Source organism: Lissotriton helveticus, chromosome 1_1 (assembly GCF_964261635.1).
Source record: "Lissotriton helveticus chromosome 1_1, aLisHel1.1, whole genome shotgun sequence".
NCBI lineage: Eukaryota > Metazoa > Chordata > Amphibia > Caudata > Salamandridae > Lissotriton > Lissotriton helveticus.
The window spans coordinates 925193167-925218658 of NC_136057.1; positions in this window are offsets into that span (position 1 = coordinate 925193167).

The window sequence follows — 25492 nt, forward strand, 5'->3', positions numbered from 1 at the left end:
CGATGCCACATGTCCCAGTTCTTCTACACTGCCTCAGGTGATATGGCCGCATCCATCTCGCATATCACAATGCACAATAAAAAAAGGGATCCATGAGTTGTGTACACCATCCTGGTAATCAACACTGGACATGAATAGTGAGCCCTACTGGACGTCGTGTTTCGAAATGGATCCATGAGGTGTACACCATCCTGCAATCAACACTGCACATGAATTGTGAACACTGCTGCCCGTTTTGTTTGGACACACAACAAAGACAGCAGGTGAGCAGTGGGGCCTGGGTGCACAGGGGCTGCAATTGAGCATGCTGCTGCGGGAGGGATGGGGTGCATCAGCCTGGGTGCGCAGGTGCGAAGAAGCAATGTTGCCATGCGTAATGATGTGGTCTCTGACCTCATTCAGTCAAATGTCTGTCTCATTTTAAGGACCTGCTGGACCGTACTGTAGGGCTGAGCCAGCGGGCAGCACTGCCCTACAGACATGTGGAGTTGGCTTTTGGGGCACTGTAGTGAGCTGATTACTAAGTGTACATGCACACAGGCTTGCGCCACTGCATTACACACGCACATTATGCTTCTAGCATGCGCTCTGTTCCTTTGTATGTGAACTTTGGCATAACATATTATTTAACCTTGTGTATGCTCGTGCACTCCAACTCCTCTTTGAACCACGATTACCACTAACAGTTGATAGATCGTACTTCAAGAAGGAAGGATGCACTCAACTGGTGTTCTCTATTAAGCTTGAAATAAACCTTCATTTACCTCCAGACGTTTCCACCATTATATTATTTCTCCCTTTTCAGACACTGAATTGGTTGCGGCAAAATTGGCGGAGCGGATGCTCCCCCCATGATGATGCCCTGGGCATTCTGACACCTTCCAATGTGGTATCAAGACACCGTCACTGACCGGACACCTGCTGTGCCACCCTAGAGTTGCGCCCTGAAGTCGGACCTTGCACCGGCATGTCGTTGGACACTTTGGTGGTGGCAGGTAAAGCAGTGAAGCCTCGGTGCGTAGGAGCTGGCTGGGGCTAGGGTGCAGCAGCCTGGGTGCACAGGTGCAGGCAAGCAATGTTGCCATAGATAATAATGTAATCTCTGGCCTCATTCATATCTGTTTCATTTTAAGGACTTGCTGGACCGCACTCTTTCTCGCGGACACCATCGTCCTAGACACACGGGTGATGGGAGGTAAACAGTGAGGGCTGGGCGCAGTAGGCTGACGCTGACACTCTGTCTCCTCCTCCCTTTGTTCTTTTGACTCTCCCTCCCCTTTTCCCTTCCACCCACTCCCTCTCTGTCCCATTCTCACTATCTTCCTTTCATTCTCACTACCTTTCTTTTTCTCTTGGACATGGCACACATACTTATGTTTCTTTTTTGTCTTGCAGGTTTTGTACGCTGCTTCCGGAGAAGTTCCACCCACTTATTTCATGTTATACTGTTGTTTGTTCTAATAAACTTGCGTTTCCATTTATTTGTGTTGTTTTAATTAAGGTTATTTTTTTTACCAATAAATAAGTGAGTGTATAGTTCTTTTTCTTTTGTGAAAATCGGCTGTTTATAGGAGGTTATAAGGGAAAGCATTTGTAATTTTGCGGTGCATCAATTATATATAAACCAATAGACTATTACATAAATGAAGCCTGCGTATTTCTACAACTGCAAGGGTTCTATGTGTGTATCACTTTATAACACCATAAGTACTGCCCGTGTGATTAGAGAACCAATAAGGCACTGGCTAGGACCACCGAGGCTTCAGGGACTAGCAAGGCCCACCCTGCATATTTAAGTAAAGCCCTGGAGATTGTCGATCCCTGTACTTCAGTTGGCCTCCAAGCCCCCCGAACAATTATTAAACGATACCCAAGGATGTGGAGATCCCCTACGCAGCAAAACGTCTTTGTGTCCTCCCGTGCCTAATTTACATGTGATATTAAGGTCCCCAGTGCTGCATAGACCCCGCAATATAATATTAGGATTGGCCGTGGAACATTACCCACCAGGGGGCTTATTTAAATGAACGGGTGAGACACCGCTTAATTTTTTTTTCTCCATTTTTAGCATCCAGATGCGCTCTATGAAAGCGATACAAGGTTTTCCTCCTCTCGCTTCAATGAGGCAAAGAAGGATTTGCTATCACAGGGTGGAAGCCATGCACCCGTCCTCTAATAGCAAACATAAATGTCCCGCAGATGCACACCCCGGGACATTGTATGAGCTGGGCCTGGGAGGTGGCGCTCCCTAGGACCATGATGCATTGGTTACAGCATAACTACAGAATTAGTATAAATGCATATTAACACTACTTGCACACTTGTAGTACAGCTACCAGAGTGTACTGAAAAGGCAGAGGGAGTCAACATCTAAAAATATAAATCCTACCAGAGTTCGGATGACATAGTTCAATGAGCCGACAACCCTGGGATGAGTAGAAACAGCTCAACGAAGAAAACGGGTCTTCAGCACAACGCAAGCAAGCTCAAAATATTGGTGAGTGCTGCCTTCTTTTTACCTTCTCCCGCTCTTCGCCAACTTTATGTACTGAACAGACAGACTGCAGTGCATCCTATAAGTAGATTTATTGCAGGAAAACAAGACAGCTTAAACTGCGACCAACAGGAGCAGGCAGCAAGGCAACCGTCTTCTCCAGCACTGTGTACAAACTCCCCACGGTTCCCCTCATGAGAGCCCTACATTCTAACATTACATACTTATATTCTACTAGCATTACATACTAACATTCTACTATGACTTACATTAGAATACTACACAGAGCACATGACATCAATGAGCTCATGGTTTCGTTCACGAGTCTTGAGACCGGTAGGGGTTAGTTGTTTGCCTCCCACTCCCTGTATTGTATAAACGCAAACTAACACTACTTCCACAGGTATGCTACAACACCCAGAGCACATCACTTTACAGCAATTGTTGTGTGGTGTTTTAGGACCCGAGTGAAATTTTCCCGATACATGCCCTTATATAGATACAATTCACATTGCCCTAACATAAGCATAGAAATCATACCCATATTTAGACATAGCCCATGCAGTCCAAATACAGGCATGGCTACTTCCACCCATTCCAAAAAGCCACAGCGATTTATTGGAAAAATCGACTTAAGCAGTCAGGGACATCCCCTTGCTTGAATATTAATTTGTCCAAGAACTCATGGAGTTTTCAAAGAACTGCCATTCCCTTGGGGTTCTTTGATGACATTATTATGCCCACCTTTACGTCAAACTAGGCACCTTCAAGGTATAAATATGCCTTCACTTACTCTAGCAAACACACGGTAGTTCGGAGCAGCTCGTCTATCTACTTGCCCGACGCAGCTCGCTCCAGCAAGTGCCGAAGGAAGCCGACCCTCCAACTGTCGCACTGATCAAGAAGCTGTCCTTTTCTCTTGCCGAGAATCCAGCTCTAGTGTTTCCAAGCTCCCCTTGCAGGGTGTTGGGAAATCGAGTCCCGAGACAGAAATACCAGACCTCCTTCATTCTAAACTAAGGTATGGAGTTGATTAGACCCTAAGAGAAATCTTGGATAGATTCTTGGCAAAGAAACTAAACATATGCTACACCACACTTACTTCTTCCCTCGTACTAGACTCAAGTTAGGTACATTGGGGTAGGCGTATTTTAGAAGCACCAGTTGAGTACTTTTAGCCTTTGTTATTTATGTATGTATTTATCTATGGTTTAGAAACCATACAATGCTTTTACAGTATTATTTTATAATGCTCTTCTTGCTGTACGCATTATACTTTGCAGCCAGTATTACGATTGTAGCAGTTCATTTCTTTTGCATGAGAAAGAAGACTGTTCAATAAATACTTTTATTGAAAACACCTGTCTCTCTATTTTCTCTGCACCTCTGATGAAACGAAGCATGCACGATTGACTGAGTAAAATATCTATCTATTGTTTCCACGACTCTGAAGATGCGTTTATTCTTGGGGAAACAAAGTTGTCATGTTTATGCGGTTGTCAGAAACGAATCCCTTTTTTTTATTCGAGAAAGTTTCTAGTGACCTCTGAGCTAGCTGGTACTCACAATTAAGTCTAATATATTCGATAGAGACCTAGTCGACCTCAGTCCTACGTCAAATCTATAGGATATATTATTCCAATGGACAGAGCCTATTGGGAATATAGGAACTACACTACATTACGCCCAACATTTGGTAAGGCACTAATTTAACGCTAGAAACTAGAGTTACTCAGTCGTGCTTTTCACAGAGACCTCTTTTTCCCGTAAATTACTCCAATAGACGTCGGAGTGGGTAAAAGGATAAAATATCCACCATAACTGAGTCGGACGAAAATCCTATGTATTAGTTTTTGGTTTGTTCAACATTGAAGGATACAGTGTTCCAAAATATTGTGCACCTTATCTTTGTTTCCTTGAAACTTGCTTTGCAAACTTTCAGTCAACAAAATGAGTTACGAAGAGAACGGTGGACCCGCAGGCAATAATGCGCTACCAGGTCTTAATGTTACAGGTTTACAACAAGACGACCCGGATGCTATAATCATCCCAGAAAACTTAAGGAAAACCATCACTATAAAGCTTATAACAAATGGCCTATCATCAAGAGGTGGTAGGGTAAGTTTTGTCATAGAGGCATATGAATATCGGCAGACAGAGTTATTCTATTCATGGATTGTCTTCCCTGAAGCAAATTCAGTATCACATGTGTTCGACTTCTACAAAGTAGAGGAACATCCAACAGAATACACTCCTTTCAAGGATGTTGAAATTCCATTAACATACCAAGAGCATGCGCTCTGGTTTAAAGGCGCCCTACGACATCAAAATCACATTACCAGGCTCGGTCCACTAGGTAGACCAGGAGCCACATGGCCGGTATTAGCCAGCTATATACCACATCCTGCCATTGAAGAAATGACAGGTGTGGAACGATTAGTTCAACAAAAACAACTAATCAAAATGCATAGATCATTGGTTCAATATGTCATGCGGACTCTAACAGTCCAACTTCCTATAAGGATTCTACAGCAAACCCCTCACCAGGGCAACATAAATAAAATCACACCACAGACTATACAATCAGTCATGAATGAATATGGGCTCAGAACCTGCTTTAAATATGGGTATGAAATTACTGAAAGATTTCAAACAGGTCTTAGCTATAATATTAGCTAGTATTAAAGGTGAAGCAGCATCTGTGGCGATCCACCAAAAAATAAGAGAAATTGATGTGACTGAGCAACCGTATGAACTGGCCAGAATAATAGAAAAATCCTATGAAGAACTAGGTAGAGATAGTTTGGGCGGGAAACCAGTCAAACCCCAACTAACAGAAAGTCCTGAAAAGGTCTTTCTTAAAAACACTCTCACTACTCCTAAAAAGAAGTGGGAGAATACAGAACAAACTTCTAACGAGAAGAATTCTCAGTCCCAAGGAAGATCTCCTCAAAAGGAGCCCTCTGAAAAGAGGTATAACCTCAGGAACAGGGATAATTTGAAAGAAAGAAGAGGACGGTCAGAACACAAGGAAGAATGTTTGAAGTCCAAAGACGATCAACACGTTCCAAAAAATAAGAATACCCAATTCACCAAAAAGAAGGTAGCAGGTCTAAAATTCAGACATGCCGAGGATCTTGAGGACACAACTCAAGATAAGAAATGGTAGTGGGCCCAGACAATGCTGGGCAGTGCAGCAAAAGTCACCATAGCTCACAAGATCTTGAAGGATCATCTGGAGACAGTGTACTTGAATGAGTACATCCAAGTTGAAACTGCCGATACCAGAGTTAGTGTACCCCATAAGTTATATGAAATAACGCTCCGGATGGAGGAGGACATAACTAGGAAAATAAGAGCACTCTTTTGGGAGAAGCTCTCCAAGTATTATGACATTTTTCTAGCTGAAAAATACTGGCCACCAAAAGTTATCAGGGAGTGCCCACATGGGGAAGACATCATTATGCCAGCCTTCTCCAATCATATTCCAATTCACCTTAAATACACCTATGCCAGAAAATGGGCTGTAGCCCAGGCTCCAGCATTATATAAAATTCATGTGGGATGGGATGAGGATTCTCCTCACCATAAAAGCTAGTTAAAAACTCAACCAACTTAACAAAGGCAGTATTCAGTAAATCAAGAAACTAAAAAACAGTTCAGGGAGATATTATATCAACTTGAATACCAAGGGGTGATTGAAACATGCACCTCGTCAATAATCAATCCTTTGTTTCCTGTCTCCAAACCAGACAATACATATCTTGTTTTGGACTACAAACATTTAAACTCTTGTTGCAAAACCTTTGCAGTACAAAATGCACATAGTGCAGCACTAATGAATAACATGGTGCGTAAAAAATATAAAACCACATTAGATATTTCTAACTGTTTCTTCTGTCAAAACATCGCACCTGAAAGCAGGTACTTGACCACTTTCTCAATTATGGGGACACAGCGTCACTTCTGTCATCTCCCCCAGGGATTCAAGAATAGTCCGGGGTTATTTTCAGCCAGAGTAACAGAGGGGCATATTATCAAGAACTGTGATAAAATTATCGGCGCTTTAGCAGCAGGAAACTGCCGCTAAAACGGCAATAATGGGCTTGATATTATGCCCTTGTGAATACCCATAGCAGCCCAGTTTAACACTAGAACCATGGCTGCTATGGGAATTCACAAGGACATATTATCAATCCCATTATCACCGTTTTAGCTTCAGTTTACTGCCGCTAAAGCGGCGATATTTTATCGCAGTTCTTGGTAATATGCCCTAGAGTTACTACAAATGTATGATGATGAAGCATTATCTTATGTCAATGACATCTATATAACAGACAATGACTTGGACAGGCACTTGAACAGTGTGAATACCATTATACTTGGATTCGCCTCTGAAGGGTATAAATTCAATTTTAAGAAATCAAGAATTGCCCACCTCAACGTCCTTTTTCTAGTATTTGAGTTATCAAGTGAAGGCAAAAGCCTGGCAGCCAACTAAGTGTGCGCTGCTCCAACCTCCAAAAACGCGGAAAAACTTGCAGTCAATTCTAGGTTTCCTGAAGTTCGGAAGAACATACATTCTAAATTACGCAGAAAGAGTTAAACCTCTCTACGAATTAATCAAACCTGATTTCAAACCAACTAATTAGACTCAAAAACACACCAAAATTTTGCGTTCAGTGCAAACAGACATGTTAGCAACAACACATTTACAGACACGCGTAAACATACGCAACCTTGTAATCCGAATCATCCCAGGAAGATGCGGATTCACGTACTAATGAAGGAGAAACAGTACCAATAGCTTATAAATCACACTTGTACACACAAGCTGAAATGAAATTCACTTCTACAGGAAAAATTCTGACAGTGGTTCAAACTGCGGTAGCAAAAGAGAGAGCCCTCGCACAGGGAAAACGCATAATCGTTGTTACTCCTGTACCTGCCTTAGAGGCATTGACAAAAGCAAGCATTCCGAATGCAAAAGCTTTACATCCAAGATGGATACAATGGGTTAACTCTCTTGCTGCAACAGACGTTGAATACATTTTTGACTCAAGAATTTCTACAATACGAACAAGAATGTCCTCTGCCCACTGAGATTCTGCCTCTAGAACAGTACGAATGTATAATTTATACAGACGGATCAGCACAGCCCGCAATTGGGGGTAAACAAGCTTATAGCGCTGCGTGTGCGATCGTTAAAGGTCGCTGGCGCAATTGTAAATTCCTACCTATGGTCACAAAAACTCAATCTCTTGGAGATTGTACAGCTCAGCGAGCTGAACTACAAGCATTTAAGATGGCGCTTGAAAATACCGAACGTGAATTCCCCACACTCAGAGTGTGAGATTCTTATTACTGTGTTCAATCTTACAATGAATACTTGCAGAACTGGATTTAAAACGGTTTCAAAGATGCAAAAGGTGGCACAATCAAGCATAAGTTGCTTTGGGAACAAGTAGTTCAATTACAGAAAGAACTACAAAAGACTCACTTGATCCATACACTGAGTCATCAGCGTGATGGCGTTCACGTTGCAGGGAATTCCTTGGCTGATGAAGCCGCGAAGGCAGCTGTGCAAACTGCTTCCGTAGCTGCAATCACTCATTCAAAAACAAAAATAGACAGCGAAATAATGCTAGCTGTCAATGCCACAAGCAAAGGCAGCGGTGCAGCGTTACCTCTAAAATATCCACTTGAATATTCATACATATTTGATGCCAACTCCTTTTGCTCGAATTCCTGGCATGGGGGATAGAGTAATTCCAAGCAGGAAACGTAGAGTAGGTTTGATACACAAGGCACATTTGGGAGAGGGTCTGGTACATCACGGGATCTCTAAATCTATACTAGAATTAAAGGAGAGATACTGGTGGCCATGGATGAATGCCCACATTCACGAATTTGCAATTAATTGCCATGACTGCAACAGAGATCGCAGCAGAGAACGCCGCCTGATACCTGACTACAGTGTAGCCAGCTCAATACAGACACCATTGTTAGACAGCATTAGACTATATACACGCAGACGTCCCTTTGGACAAATGCGGTCCCACAACTGTTAGGACAGATTCATTTGGATGTGGCCTCAGAGCTCGGCTGACGCTTGAACTGTTATAAAAGATTTGAGAGTCTTTATCGGCACATACGCAGTCGGCATGCTAAATTCTGACTAGGGTCCTGCGTTTGGTTCTCAGGCTTACAAGGAGGCCATGGCCAATCTGGGCGTTGCATTGCGGTATTCTAGTCCATTCCATCCAGAGGGAAATTCGGTTGTGGAGAGAAAAAAACGGGACATAAAGCAACAGCTAGGGTATTAGGTTGGGGTGATGGGTGGGTCAAACATCTAATGAGTGTCCAACGTAGTCTAAATAATCTGCCAAGAAGTTCTCTGCGTGGAATCACTCCAAATGAAATCCTTTTTGGTACTAAAATGCTTGTCCAGGACCTTGATCGTCACACGTCAGTGGTAGAACAAAAACCCTTTGATATCAAAGACAGTTTGGCTGTTTTTCAGGACTTAAATGAAACAAGGAGAAGTCAAAGCAACACATTGCAGAAGCCAACGACCACTGAAGGGGAACCACCCATCCCAGCAAGGCCTGCCTGGATTCCAAAGATTGAGGATCTAGTCAGAGAAAAGATCGCGGATAAGAAGGAATTTGGGACTTCTTACAGAAAACCAGTACCTGTGATAGCAATCCACGGATCAAGAACAGTGTTACTGCCACCCCTTGCTGGAAGAAAGGAGAACAGGTTTGTGTCAATCGACCTGGTAAAACCACATCATGTGGCCAATCATAAGCAGTAGGCCAAGTGGACTCCAAAGATGTAGCAGACAACTAAATCTGGCTACTATCCAAGAGGTTCAAACTGAGAGACTCATCACCTTTGAAGAATCTGCGGTGCGAAAAGAAGGACTATGCAACAAAGCCATGGAACTTGTACCTCTTGAGACCCAAATAACAGTTCGTCAAGAAACACCTGTCTACAATGAAATAGCATCTGACTATACTAATATGACAAGTGATGAGGTAGCTCCAGCGATTTCAAATAATCCTGATGCAATCCCTACAACTGACATAACTGCCTCTGGCTATTTCATTGACTTTGGTACGTTTTCCGAGGATCCCAGTTAGCCTGAAACGACACCAGCAAATAAAACTTTTAAAGAACAAGTAACAGAACTTTTTCTCACCTGGAAAAAACTTATCTTGTTTTACCATGGGTTGAATTTTGGATTGTGCTAGGTGTACTTTTTCTCCTACTTTGGCTAATTCTTGTATTAACTTTGGGAATGCTGATCAAATGGAAGATATAGCAAAATGGACACAGCAAGTAAGAACATCAACTTTACTCCTCAAGCCACACAAATCATCTCATCGTGAACAAAGAGACTTGACATCAGTGAACATCACAGCCATTCCTATACCTGGTGGTATAGCATGGGACAGAACTGATTATGACATCTTTGGCCCAGCAGAGCTGTTGAAGATTCCACATCAATTCAAGGTTTCCTTGAGTGACTTTGTTTCACCCAGCACATTTTCTGATGATTGGGATTTGAGACTGTTAATAATATGATGTCAGACTTAGAGATGTCTGCAAAATTTACAAAACATGAATACTTAGAAGGTTCATCAGATTCTGAACAAATGCACTGTTATACTCATTATGGTCATCATTTCTTGCATAGATCTGCAAACCCTAGAAATGTTTATACTTATAATCAATGGGAACATTGTCCAACGCCACCAAAAGGTAGCTCAAACACATTCTATGAAAGATGTCCATACTTCTCTGGTTTTAATGTCTCAAATCCAGAGACATTTTACTTTAAAAATGTTAATAAGACAGGAATGAAAATTATATTGACTAATACTAAACAAATTTTTTCTGCGGCCTTTTATGCTCAGCTGTCTACATTAGGTTTTGACTTTTGGAAAGACAACATTCAGACAAAACTGTCTGGGGCACAAAGGACTGGCAGGTATAAGGACTAGAAGCTTTATTTAGAGCCTGCATCATCCCTGAACAAATAATGTTTTTAAATGACACTGTTCAACAGACATCCTGTCTTGGCCTAGCCAAGATAAAAGATTTAAACAAACCATCCGTACCTACACCGGATAGTAAAAATACTACAGAGGGGGTGGTCGACGTAAAAACAATTTTACTTAAAAACTGAACTGATCCTGATTGGAAAAATGGTTAATCTGGCCCACAGACACAAACAACTGTCAAGATAGATTCCGAATAAGACACAAGGGTTTACATTACCTAGGCCAGATCCAAGATACATTTAGAGACAACATCCAGGGATAGTGACAACATACAGTGGAGGAAAACTGTGCCTTACGTGGCTACAAAAGTCCACACTAACAGAGCTAGAGCAACACTTATCTTTACTTAACCGCTACCGCGCTACCGCGTTTTCCCGCTGTGCGCTGGAATTTCAAAAAAGCGTGGTTTGTGACAAAGCCAGCTCGTCATCCGCGTAGCGCTGGTAACGCCCATGACGAGCTGGCTTTGTCATCAGCGCTGAAGGGGTTAAAGATGGCGTTGATTTAAGGGACTTCTTACAAGAACCTGTGAAACGGCGTCATAAACGTTTTATAAACAATGGTATATACGCCATTTATGATGAAGCTTGGAAAACGACACAAGCAGACTGCATAACAAATATGAGAAATTGATCGTATTAATTTAGAGAAATCTCTCTCTGTAGTTGACAATGGGTTAACGACTCTGTCATCCAGAATGTATTCTTTGGACAGCATAGTATCCTCTGCCATTGACATAATGGAACAGGACTTGCTCATGTTACAGCATGAACAGTCACAATTACGTTCTATAATGCTTTAAGGCTGGACGTTACAAAATCTTTGTCCTGGATATGTGCCATGGCGTCTAATCAACACCACAACATTGTTTTCTGTATTTAACCTTACAGATAAACAAATCACTTTGGCACAAAGAGGAGCAGACTGTACGGTGCTGAGCATTAAAGAACTGGAAAGATTACCATTAACTGTTTTGGAAAAACCTGCAACAGAATGGCTAATACATGGGACAATCACTCTGCCTGTCTCAATTTTCCATTTTCAATATTGTTTGAAACATATACCAGCTGGCGTATTTGAAAGGTTGGGTAAAGAATACATTAAGTTAACCTGGGAATTACCATATACACACAGATGTTGGAGTGGGGGAAAAAAAGTATTTCTTAGTGGTACACAATGCAAAAGCGCACTTTTATTCCAGGGTATTAATTTACATGGAGCCAGTGAAGGTTCATCGACCAACGTATCCTGGCACCTGCAAGGTTCTCCAGCTGCAGTGATAGATCCAATTTTTAGGCAGCTTTCTAACGGAAGCTATATTATGTTGAATGATCACAGCTGCTGTGGCATGTTGCCAGGAACAGCCTATCTCGTAATTGTGCCAGCCAGGGTCACTTGTTGTATTGTTTCCTAAAACTAAGAAAGACGGGGAGTCGCTGTTATGGCCTTCACTGAACATCTCTTCTATACGAATTGATACTTTAAGCAGAATGAAAGCCATTCTTTTACAAATAACTGTGCCACTGACCTCGTCCAAAGAGACCTATGAACTACAAGTTGCAAGGTCTTCTGCAGAGATACATGCCCTTTTATCCACAAACTGCCCTGTACATTTCGTAGAAATGTTAGGTCATATCTTAAACATGTCTGATACCAGTGGTATTGTACATGTATTTAAGACATTTTTTTCTGGACTGTTAGCACCTTTTGAAGCAGTCCTCAGCATATTTCCAAACTTCGTGCACTCTGTGTTCGGCGGCCTGCCTCTCATTTTGGGACTCATAGCAGAAATACTATTCTTGTTCCTTCTGTTTCGATATGGCAAGTCCGGTCACCAGCGACACCCAGATTACCATAGAGAGCACTCTGCTGGCAATGAAGTGTCGTGAGCGCATGATACAGATTCTGTGCTTGGCTCCTTTAAGAGATCTAAATACCACATGGTTTCTATCATTCCAACCAATCTGGCATGATTGTATCTTACTTGTTCTACGATGCCTGCTATGTGGAGAAGAATGAGTGTTGGACATCTGTCTAACACTCCCATCAGCACTGACAATGGATGTTGATACTTTGCTTGGTTTGGTAACGGCTCATGCAATGTGTTGTCCCCAGTGGCTACCGATCCTGATGACGGCATTCATTGAGGTCTCACAGACGCAAACTGCTGATGGTGAGATACGTGGATCGACAGGCACACAGGTACCATCTCCATCTCCATGGAACTTTGCTAATGCGGCTAACGTTGGCGGCGATGCTTCACATTTTTGTGCAATCGGTCTACTTTACGAAGTGGTCCAACTTTCACCTACTGTAGTAGACAAATTCTTTACCAGTTTATCTGATATGATGTTTTCTCCAAACAATGAGACTGACTTTTGAAATTAGCACACAGCGTTCTATGGGACTCTGTATTGGACCTTCATTTTTCAAACCAAAACTTCTAACTTTAGAACTCTATTTTTCTACGATTTGAATTTTTCCAAAATTGAACTTTTTTTGTGGCACAAAGTAATCTGCTTAAAGTAGAACTATTCATAGAGAACAAGAATTCTGTGAAAATCTTCCAAGAGACAATATTTGACCTTGTCCACAACCAAAACAATTTATATAGTCTGCCATGGAATGGTCTCGACCATTTTTCTGTATTGAAGAGCCATTTCATGAATGTAATTTCATGACTCATTCTGATGGCATTTCCAATGTCAAACTACATGCTTTGAATGACAACATTGCTTTTAAAATGCGTACAGCACAAATGCTCATTTTTTGTGTCCAGCCATTTCGAATGCATTTTATGTATTCTGGGTGGAGTTATTAACACATCATGCTTTAGATATGTTTTAAAAGCTTAGAATTTAGTAATGTCGAACATAATAAAGTGGAGTGGGTGTTGTATGGCGTTTTAGGACCCGAGTGAAATTTTCCTGGTTCATACCCTTATCACGATACAAATCACATTGCCCTAATAGAGGCATAGACATCATACCCATATTTAGACATAGCCCATGCAGTCCAAATACAGGCATGGCTACTTCCACCCGTTCCAAAAAGCCACAACGATTTATTGGTAAAATCGGCTTAAGCAGTCAGGGACATCCCCTTGCTTGAATATTGATTTGTCGAAGAACTCATGGAGTTTTCAAAGAACTGCCATTCCCTTGGGGTTCTTAGATGATGTTATTATGCCCGACTTTACGTCAAACTAGGCACCTTCAAGGTATAAATATGCCTTCACTTGCTCTAGCAAACACACAGTGATTCGGAGCAGATCGACTATCTACTTGCCCGACGCAGCTCGCTACAGCAAGTGCCGAAGAAAGCCGACCCTCCAGCTAACGCACTGATCGAGAAGCTGTCCTTTTCTATTGCCGAGAATCCAGCTCCAGTGTTTCCAAGCTCCCCTCGCGCGGTGTTGGGAAATCAAGTCCCGAGACAGAAATACCAGACCTCCTTCATTCTAAACTAAGGTATGGAGCTGATTAGACCCTAAGAAAAATCTTGGATAGATTCTTGGCAAAGAAACTAAACATATGCTACACCACACTTACTTCTTCCCTCGTACTAGACTCAAGTTAGGTACATTGGGGTAGGCGTATTTTAAAAGCACCAGTTGAGTACTTTTAGCCTTTGTTATTTATGTATCTATCTATTTATCTATGGTTTAGAAACCATACAATGCTTTTACAGTATTATTTTATAATACTCTTCTTGCTATACGCATTATGCTTTGCAGCCAGTATTACGATTGTAGCAGTTCATTTCTTTTGCATGAGAAAGAAGACAGTTCAATAAATCCTTTTATTGAAAACGCCGGTCTCTCTATTTTCTCTGCACCTCTGATGAAACGAAGCATGCACGATTGACTGAGTAAAATATTTATCTATTGTTTCCACGACTCTGAAGATACGTTTATTCTTGGGGAAACAGAGTTGTCACAGAAAGTTTCTAGTGACCTCTGAGCTAGCTGGCACTCACAATTAAGTCTAATAAATTCGATAGAGACCTAGTCGACCTCAGTCCTACATCAAATCTATAGAACTTATTATTCCAATGAGCCTATTTGGAATATAGGAACTACACTACACAATGAGCTCACTATTTAGGCTCACAGTTTAATCCCCGAGTCTTCAGACCAATAGGGGTGAGTAGTTAGCTTCCCATTCCCTGTATAGTATAAACGCATGCTAACACTACTCACACAGTTATACTACAGCCGCCAGTATGCTATAGCGCCCAGAGCCCATCACTTTACAGCAATCAGCTCTTTTTGATCCCCGAGTCTTCACACCGGTAGGCGTGAGTACTTCACTTCCGGTATAGCATAAATGCATGGTAACGGTCAGTAGTTCGCTTCCCACTCCCTCTATGGTATAAACGCCTACTAACACCACTTGCACACGTATGCTACAAAGACCAGAGCACATCACTTGCAATGAGCTCACTGTTTAGGCTCTCAGTTTTATACGAAGTGTAGCAGCATCTCATCACCATTGCACTCTGAGCAACACCGCACTTTGCCACTGGGGCGGGCCACCTAGGAGCATACAGGTGCACTAAAGTAAATCCTAGGTCAGCCACACTCCTCCTGGGGCGCGGCTCGGCGAAGTGTGTTCCCAGTGGCCTCCTGGCTTTACACTCCACTCTCGTCTCTCCCTCACTCCTTCAGGGCTGGATGTTCTCTCCTGGTACCTCCGTTCGTCCTCTCTCTCTCTGGTTTCCCATGCTCCGGTCTCCTCTCGCTCCTTCGGTCCTCTGGTGTCAATGCACACCTTGTTCCAGATATCGCTGTCACTTATTGGAGCCCGGGCAATGACGTCCTCCCTAGGAGCGGGGTCTCCGGCTTGAGAGCTCCAGTTAAAGGGGTCCTCCTCAATTTCTGGGGAACCAGTTTCGGATGTCAACCACCAGTCGTCCTGTTGAGGATAAAGCAGAGGGGGAATAATATTCCGGACTTCCGGGCAGTCTTTCGTTAGCCCATATGCTACCCCGCTCAAGTCCACCGTGTGAGAGGGAAGCACTGCAAAAACAGTGTGTCCTGTTTGGTGAGCAGAAGAAGGTGGTGTCCGCTTTTGGACATGTGAGCAACCTGGTGGGGAATTTTACTTTGGACGGTATGAGGGGGCACAACGGCAAACCCACTTAGGGCAATACTTACAGATGTACTACATCAACCAGAATGCTTTGCCACTGGGGAGGGGCACTTAAGAGCATACGGGTGAACTAAAGTAAATCTGTTGAACTCCTGAAGCCTGAAGAAAGTGATCAAGGGTTTTGTTACCAGAAACGTGTTTGGCAAGGAATTCTTTTAACCAAAGGGCATTACTGAAAATATGCTCATGGCTTCAGGAGTTCAACAGATTTACTTTAGTGCACCTGTACACTCTTAAGTGCTCCGTCCCAGTGGCAAAGCATTCTGGTCAATGTAGTACATCTGTAAGTATTGCCCTAAGTGGCTGTACCATTGTGCCCCTGATATTGTCCAAAGTAAAATGACCCACTGGGTTGCTCGCATCTCTAAAAGTGGAGCCTCCACATTCTTCCGCTCACCAAACAGGACAGGCTGTTTTTGCAACGCTTTCCTTTCCTCAGCGCTGCCAATCCACCTCGTATGCAGCAGGGCACACCGCGGTCTGAGCCGACTGTTATAAATCCACAAGAACCTTGCTTATAGTAATGAGGTTCCACACACAGTGTGTTAGTACTTCTCCTTTCATAGTACTGCCCTTTGGTTAAAAGAACTCCTTGCCAAACGCATTTCTGGTAACAACTACCCTTGATCACTGGCTTCGAGCTTCAGGAGTTCAACAGATTTACTTTAGCGCACCTCAAACTCTTAAGTGCTCCGCCCCAGTGGCAAAGCATTCTGGTCGATGTAGTACATCTTTAAGTATTGCCCTGAGTGGGTATGCCGTTGTACCCCCTGATACTGTTCAAAGTGAAATGCCCCACTGGGTTCTTCACATGTCCAAAAGCGGAGCCTCCACCTTCTTCCACTCACCAAACAGGACTCGCTGTTTTCGCATCGCTTTCCTTTCCTCAGAGCTGCCTTTCTGCCTCGTATGCAGCAGGGCACCCCGAGGTCTGAGCCGACCGCTATAAATCCACAAGAACGTTGCTCACAGCAATGAGGTGCCACACACAGTGGCACACCCACTTAGGGCAACACTTACAGATGTACTACATCAACCAGAATGCTTTGCCACTGGGGCAGGGCACTTAAGAGCATACAGGTGCGCTACAGTAAATCTGTTGAATCCCTGAAGCCCGAAGACAGTGATAAAGGGTCGTTGTAACCAGATACGTGTTTGGCAAGGAATTCTTTTAACCAAAGGGCATTACTGAACATATGCTCATGTGACAAAGCTGATTTCTCCACAAGCTGATTTCTCCACAAGCTGCCAAATAAAAGGAGAAGTACAAACACGCTGTGTGGCTTTCCTTCATGGGTAAACTGTGGTGTTTAATGTTGAAACGGCTGGTCCCGGCCGTGGGAGAAGCCCTGCCACATGAAAGTGAATCGTGTTGAAAGTATTTGGCTACCAGCGCTTCAAGGACAGGAGGTCATTTGTGGAAGGTCATATGTGCAGCCCAGTGCAAGAAAGACTTTTGCAACACCCACTGTGGTTTAATTTTAACTCTATTTTTGTGAAGTGCAGCAGCTCACTCGAATGTTATTTGGGCACTACAGGAACCAGCAGGCTCAGCACGAGCCGATGCCCACAGGGGCGGGTGGTTCAGAAGATACAAGTACTGCCACGTGCGTCACTTCACTTAATGAACTGCCTCTGAAGAAATGCTTTCTGAGCATGTACACATCAGGCTGAGGAAATCTTTTGTCAATTTGCTTTCCCCTTGGCTGCAGCTTCTACAATAAAAACGAAAAATTACCTACCTGTAAGTGTCTTTCCTTCAGGGGTAAACAGTGGTGTTAAATGTTGAAACGGCTGGTCCCGGCCGTGGGAGAAGCCCTGCCACATGAAAGTGGATCGTGCTGGAAGAATTTGGCTACCAGCGCTTCAAGGACCTGAGGCTTTTTGTGGAAGTTCATATGTGCAGCCCAGTTCAAGAAAGACTTTTGAAACACCCACCGTGGTTTAATTTTAACTCTATTTTGGTGAAGTACAGCAGCTCACTTGAGTGTATTTGGGTACTACATGAACCAGCAGGCTCAGCACGAGCCGATGCCCACTGGGGCGGGTGGTTCAGAAGATACAAGTACTGCCTTGTGTGTCACTTCACATAATGAACTGCCTCTGAAGAAATGCTTTCTGAGCATGAATATGTCAGGCTCAGGATATCTTTTGTGTGTTTGCGTTCCCCTTGGCTGCAGCTTCTACAATAAAAACGAAAAATTACCTACCTCTAAGTGGCTTTCCTTCATGGGTAAACTGTGGTGTTTAATATATATATATATATATATATATATATATATATATATATATATATATATATATATATACATATATATATATATATATATATATATATATATATATATATATGTTGTATATCAAGATCACATCTGTGATTGCGCTCTCATTATCAACCGAACACGGATCGGATGCATTTCATTAGTTTTCCTTTATTTGCCTTCCAGCGGAACGTGTTTTGACTGTGCAAGCAGCTGTGATCACATGACATGCATGCGTTGTGTTATTCATTTTATGTTTCCTTAATCATAGACAGAGAAACAAGACTATCATTTTCTATTTACAACAGCACCTCAGTGCCACTTATATTCTCCTCATAATTCATTGATTTATTAATGTTAGTTTTTCCAATGACATATAATTTCACCTTCATTTTCCCTGAAGTTAGAATTGCAAAATTTCACTTTTTCTATTGTGACACCAGTGTAGATTCTCATAATGCACCCCTTCATTGGCATATATTTTTGTGAGTGCCAGTTTCTAAAGTGGAAAATGTAATTCTCTCATTGAATCAACATCATAACATGTCTGTATACCCCAATTCCTTGTTGCTAATTCGGTTTTTCTTCTGTTGGACATTGTTATGTGTAGCCTCTGTACCATTCGTTTAGTTTTTGGCAGGTCCCTTTTTTAATGTGAACCATTTGATATAGTTAAACCATGTGTGGGTCACCTGCTATGGCAACTGTTTTTCTCTCTACCTTGGAAAGGGATCCTCTCACTCCATACCCCCACAATTGTTTGTAAAAGAGTTTTCAATGAATTAAATTGCTTCAATAAATTAATTTCTGTTGTTATTCTGACTGTTGTTATTCTGAAATCATGTGTGTCATTAACTATGCAAAGAATGCGAGGAGTTAAAAGGGGGATGGGAACATTTACAAAAGGTGACAAAATTGAAAATATGAAGAATTAAAAAAAATATGAAACATTGTAAAACAATGTATAACAGAGATAGTGAGTGAAAGGATAGACTGAACACAACAGAGGAGAATAATCAGGGTTGGGATCTTAGAGTTTGTCAATGATTCTAACTTCCAATCCCACCATCTCCTCAAGATGAGTTCCACCCCTTTTCCCTACAGTGTACCGAAAGGCTTGTGCCTCATTCATTTTGTATTCATGTCTATCCTCACTCCTTACCCTTCCTTGTTTAAAAGACTCAAATGCAGCTAATCATTATAATTTAGGCCCATCAGCGGCTTACAATCCAAATTGATGATGTATCTCATTTCTAATTCTATCAGCAATTTAGTGTGGTTCCCCCCTCCTGCTGGCAAGTACTTACTTTTTTGGGGGTCTTTCTCATGGTGAATTTCACAGTAGTATGCCGCCGGATATGTATGATCATTGTTGGTAATGGCCCTCATGTGTTGTAGTATCCTCATGCGGACAGGTATTGTGGTGCTGACTTCATATCTCAAATTGCATGTACATGTTAATACGTCTAACTCAAATTCAGTTTTACAAATTTAGGCTACCTGGATTTTCACTGCTTTTGGGTTGTATGGTGTTATGTTATATGTGGGGTTATCGCCTACGGTGGAGGACCTACATCATATGTATTTTCTGAAACCAGGTTGTAGCAGTAGCCAACTGACCTCTACGGGCTGCTCCTCACAACTGCATTCTTCAAAGATGGTGCCCCTTGTATATGTAATTAAGGGATATTTCAGCACCTGTTACGGGGTCCAATTTTACCACTTACCAATTGTTTCTCAAAAGTGCTCTAAGTTTCTTTTCTTGATTGTAAAAAGAGGTTAAAAATCGTATTAATCCCTACCCACTCTTCACTTTAATCTTTTCTGGTTTGGAACACAAAATTGATTCTCTATTCCTTTTGTTTGTCGCTTCTCTCACTTTGCTGATCCCAGTACTGTGGTTCTGTATCCCCTCTGTTCAAGCCTCCTCTCCATTTCATCCTGACATGCTGTCAAGTCCCTAATTGTGATACAATTTCTTCTAGCTTGTGTTATCTCACCATATGGTATACTCATCTTTATATGGTTGGGATGGAACCAGGTGTGTGAAGGATTGTGTTACCTGCTGTTATTTTCCTAAGTAATCTAGTCTCCAATTTCCCTTCCTGAATATAAACCTCTGTATCTAGGAATGTCACTGAATTCAGATTTAAATCATTAACATTCAGGCTTTTGACAAACTGTTCTGCTTAGGTGGCTGACACATTCCAAATAATAAACAAATTGTTGATAAATCTGGTCCAGATTATGATGTGTGTTTCCTATGTTCCTTTGTGGTACCTGCGGAGCATCTGTTCTTCCTACCAGCCCACATGCAAGCATGCATAACTGGGGGTGAACAAGGTACACATTGCAGTTCCATGCATTTATTGTCACTATTGATACAATTCCTCCCCCTCCCCAAATAGGAAGAAATTGCCTTCCAAACATCTCCTGGCTATAGTCATTAACATCTCAGTGTATTTGTACAAGATCACTGGCCTGCCTTGGAGAAAGTGATGCATGCCTCTTAGCCCATCTGTGTGGGATATGTTTGTGTATAGTGCTGTAACATCCATAGTAATCAACACATAATCCTTTTCTATGGAAATATCAAGTTCAAGTTCAAGAAGTCCCCACTGTCCATTACGTACAATGGTACATTTTTCACACATTGATGGCGGAAAAAATCGATGTACTTGGATGTGTTCTCCATTAGCAGAAATTATTAGGCGCCCTGGTGGAGCTTGAGCATTCATGTGACTATTTAGAATTAAGTAAAGAACTTGAGTCCTTGAGCTGTCGTTCTGCAAAAACATGTACTCATCATATGAAAGTAGACCATCATTCATCCAACTTTCCAATTATTGTTTGTATTGTAGCTGGGTTTTGACTAGCATTGTCTATTCACATTTCCTGTAGCAATCATTTTAATTTTGTTGGTTGAATACTTCTTGTACATACATATCCATTTGCCACAATACAATATGTCTGCCCTTGTCAGAATTCCTTACCACAATGTGCTTATTTTTTTCTCAATTTCGATGCCAGGTACTCACACTTCCACATGGTAGCTCTTTTTCTCTGGCCATTTATATAGCCCTCCATGTGTAATGTTTGTATTCCTTCAATCAATAGGAAGTGAAAGGTATCAATTGATTCTTTGTGGTGGTGGGCATGGTCTTCGAGCGTGGTCCGAATGGGGTGGCAGCTGCTCCCCATATTTATAGAGAAGGAACTTCCCTCTAAAGAGACCTATAGGTCAGGAAGAAAAGGTGGAAATTACAATGAACATAGAGAATAAGATGTCTCCCTCTAGACCTCTATTTCTTTACCTTCTAGAGTGAATATCAATGGGTTACATATACATATTTCAGGCAACCGCATTGAAATCATACGGCAAATCTGCGCATGCGCAGATCATTTCCGGCTTTCTGTTTTTTGGCAATTTAATATTTTCATGCTTTATTTGGCTGTTACATCTCAATTTGCCGGGACAATCAATTATTATAATACTGTCCCTCAGGTGAACACATTTACACTTTGTGTTTTGTGTATGATAGTCACAATATGCAACATACATATACTACGATGCTATTGTCTGGAGCCCCAGTTAACACAATTAAGCAGCCACAATGCATGTCAATGACAAAAACTTAGTCTATTATCTGAGTGATGGAAATATACAAGGTAAGGTGCAAGGTGTGCTGCATGGGAATAGAATTTTAAGTGTACGTGCATAAGTGTATATTACATTATCAGTGTTATTGTGATAAATGGGATGAGCTTTTGGGGCTTGTACTGCAATGCAACTCAAATGAGTTGCTGAGTCTGGCTCCACAATTGTGGTTGTCACCCAGTCTGGTTCCAAAATTGGAGTCCTATTGCCTGGTCCTATTCCCCTAGTTGCTCATTCCCTAATTAAAAAACGTTATTACCCTTATACCTAGACAACTTATTACACCACCTAAGTTAAAATTATGTGGATAAATGCAGAGGATCAACTACTCCGTCTTGTCTAATTCAGACCTATGTGCGTGGCAAGCTCCTCCCCACCATTCAATCCATTGGGGACTTTGCAGTCCAGTTCGTAATATAACTGGACTCCAGGATTCTAAGGCGTTTCTCTCGATCGCCCCCTGAATATGTTTGGGGATTTTATCAATTCCAAAGACTCTTAAACTGTTGTTGTTACTGTTGTGATTTTCAGGATAATGTCGGGCCATAGGATAAATATGATCCTTGTTGTTGATGGCACATAAATGCTGCAATATTTGCAATTTCAATAGGAGTTTTGTGCTGCCTACGTATCGGAGGCCACAAGGTCATTCCAACACAAAGACAGCATACTCACCATTGCAGTTAATTGCTTGCCCAATCGATTTGACCTTATTTGCGCCCGTTCTATACTCTTTGCAGTTCTTTCCATTGCGGTAAGCCTTACATGTACCACACGTGGTAAAGCCATTGGGTACCTTGAGCCATTGTGTCCCTTTCTCCTCTGTGGGGTAGCTATGCACTAAACAATCCCGTAGTGACCTAGCTCTTCTGTATGTAACCTGTGGCCCAACCCCCATTTTCCTACCTATTATAGGATCTGCCATCAGGAGATTCCAGGGTCTTTTCATGATTCTGCGCAATGCCTATGCACCTCTGCTGAACTGTGTTATTATTGGGTGCCCCGACATCGCCTGACTTGCTCCCTGTATTTCTTTTATCAGTACTTTTTGATGTTTTGAACAGTAACTCATGTTGGGTTAAGTCCTTCACTTTCTCTTTAGTCTGTCTAAGTGTGTCCTCCTTGTAGCCTCTTTCTCTGAATCGTGCAACTGTATCACATTGCTCTTTATTAAAATTCTCATTAGTGCTGCAATTGCGACGGACTCTTAAGAGTTCTCCCTAGGGTATACTCTTTGTTAGTGGGGTTGGGTGATGACTAGCTGCATGCTGCACGGTGTTTCCTGCCGTCGCTTTTCTAAAGAAGCGGGTAGTAATTTTCCCATGCACCACCTCCAATGCTATGTCTAAGAACTCACAATAGGTAGCGCTTATGTTATGGGTGAAAATTGGTTCCTAACTCGGCAATGAATTCTCTTGCTAGAGTTTCTGGACCATTCCAAATAAGGAACAGGTCGTCGAGGTACCTGATCCATACTAGTATGTGATCAGTGTACATCTCAAACCTTTCAGTCCAAACAATCTGTTCCTCCACCAGCCTAGGAATAAATTCACTAGGCTGGGGGCAAAACAAGTACCCATCGCCGTGCCTGACCTTTGTCGGTACACAGATTTTTTAAAGAGGAAGATGATTTGTTTTAGACAGGAGAGCATCAAGAATTCCAACATTGATACATGATGTGCAGTGGAAGGAGGGATACTTGATGATTGGGTTAGACGTATGCTCACTCTATACCTGCATTGACCAAGTGAAGGGAGTGGCTGTCTGTATGTACTTTTTAAGAAGCAGACACATTGATAATTGGAGACACAATGAAATGTTGGAATCCATGATGCTCTCCTGTCTAAAACAAAACATCTTCCTCTTTGAAAAATGTGTGTACCGACAAAGGTCGGGCACCTTACACAGTGGTTGAGGGAGGGGACAGGGCCTGAGGTGACGTGTGCAAACACGCCTTGTGGTGCGTTTTAAGTTGGGGACTTAAGTCCCCTTTAATCCTGAGAGTCCCTCGGTCCAACTAGCACACCATGTACCTCCAGTAAGCACCACAGAGCTGCATTGCAGAGAGGTAGTCCGAGGCCATGCCCTATTTTACACCTCTCTGCAATGCAACTCTGTGGCACTTACTGGACATACCTGGTGAGTTAGTTGGCCCTCAGGGACCCTCAGGATTCAAGGGGACTTTATCCACCAACTTAAAACGCCCACATGGCGTGTTTGCACACATCACCTCAGGGCGCCCCTCCTTTCACCAGTGTGCAAACGCACCCCATGGCACATTTTAAAAGGTAGTTTTAATCCCCCTTCCCTATTATGTACTAGGGGCTTACAGAAGAGGTCATGCTAATCACAGGGGTACCCCAATGCATAGTGTTCCCTATTGTATTTGGGTGTTTTCACTGTATTCTAAGTGTCTTTTAGCATACCATTGGCTCTAGGCCTTGTTAGTCAGAGTCAGTTAACACCAGTATCCGTCTGAAAAAGTTGTGGGCACAGGATGATTTTGTAACAAGGCCTCTTTCTGCTCCTCCGTTGGTTCTTTCTGCACATGTCTTGCCTCTTCCTGCACTTTTCTTTGTCTTTGAGGACTTCTGTTGCTTCTTTCTGCATTTCTTTTGCTTCTTTCTGTGCATTTTTTCTTCTTTCTTCACATATACTACCTCAGTAGGCATAGTTAGAAACTAGCATTTAAAAAAACCTTAGAAATTCACTTAAAAAACCATAGGTTTCAGGCATGTTATAGTTAGGAATTAGCATTTGAAACTCCTTTGAAATTCACTGAAAAAAACATAGGTTTCAGGCATGTTATAGTTAGAAATTAGCATTTAAAAAACCTTAGAAATTCACTGAAAAACCCAAAGGTTTCAGGGGCGTTATAGTTAGTAGGACATTTCACTCGTACAAAACACATCACTCATGACATTGTCAGTGACATAACTGTTGACATGACTGATGCCATCTCAAATGAAATTACTCATGACATCATCATCCAGTGATTGCGAGTGTTTTCTAAATGTTTCTGAGTGTTAAATATATATACTAAGATACTACAAAAGTAAAATGAGTATAGTTTGTGTACTACTAAGGAGTGATACTATTTGTAACACATATTATGTGAGGGGCTGTGTGACTGCGTGTATCCATACTGAAGCTGAGTTCCAAGATTGTTACCAACAATTCCTGGTTGAAATGTTGGCAGCCAATCAGAGATCTGCAGAACTCTGCACAAGCTTGTCATTATTCACAAATTATTCGAGGTCGTAGATTTCCAAACTGGGATTTCATTTAATTACTCAGCATCTACTGAGCGGATTTACACCAAATTACCAAAACAACAATATGTGGACCAGGAGCTAGCTTTTTGCAACATTTGGTATAGATCTGTCATGCGGTTCGAGCTGCAGGCTTGTCTAAAGACTCTATGGGAATTTACATGGGAAACCGACTTTTTTGCCCCTCTTCTTTTTTTCAGTCCCCGCTTGACAGATTGCCCCAAAACTTTCCATGCACTACAAGATTCACTGAGGCACTTTTATTTTGGAAACTTTAGTACAGATTCCTCAAACGGCGCCAAAGATATAGGCAAGTCAAGAAATGTTTTTTCTATGGAAGCTTGGTCCTAACTATAACTACCAACTGGCGACCGAAAAAAACACAGGTTTCAGGGACGCTATTGTTAGTTGGACATTTTAGTCGTACAAAACCAGAGAAGTTCAGCAGTTATAGTTAGTTGAGCTAACTATAACTTTCGTCCCCACAATGCACTGATGATGATGTCACATATTACATCACTCATGACATTTTCAGTGACATCACTGATTACATCTCAAATGCCATAACTGATGGCATCGCTGATG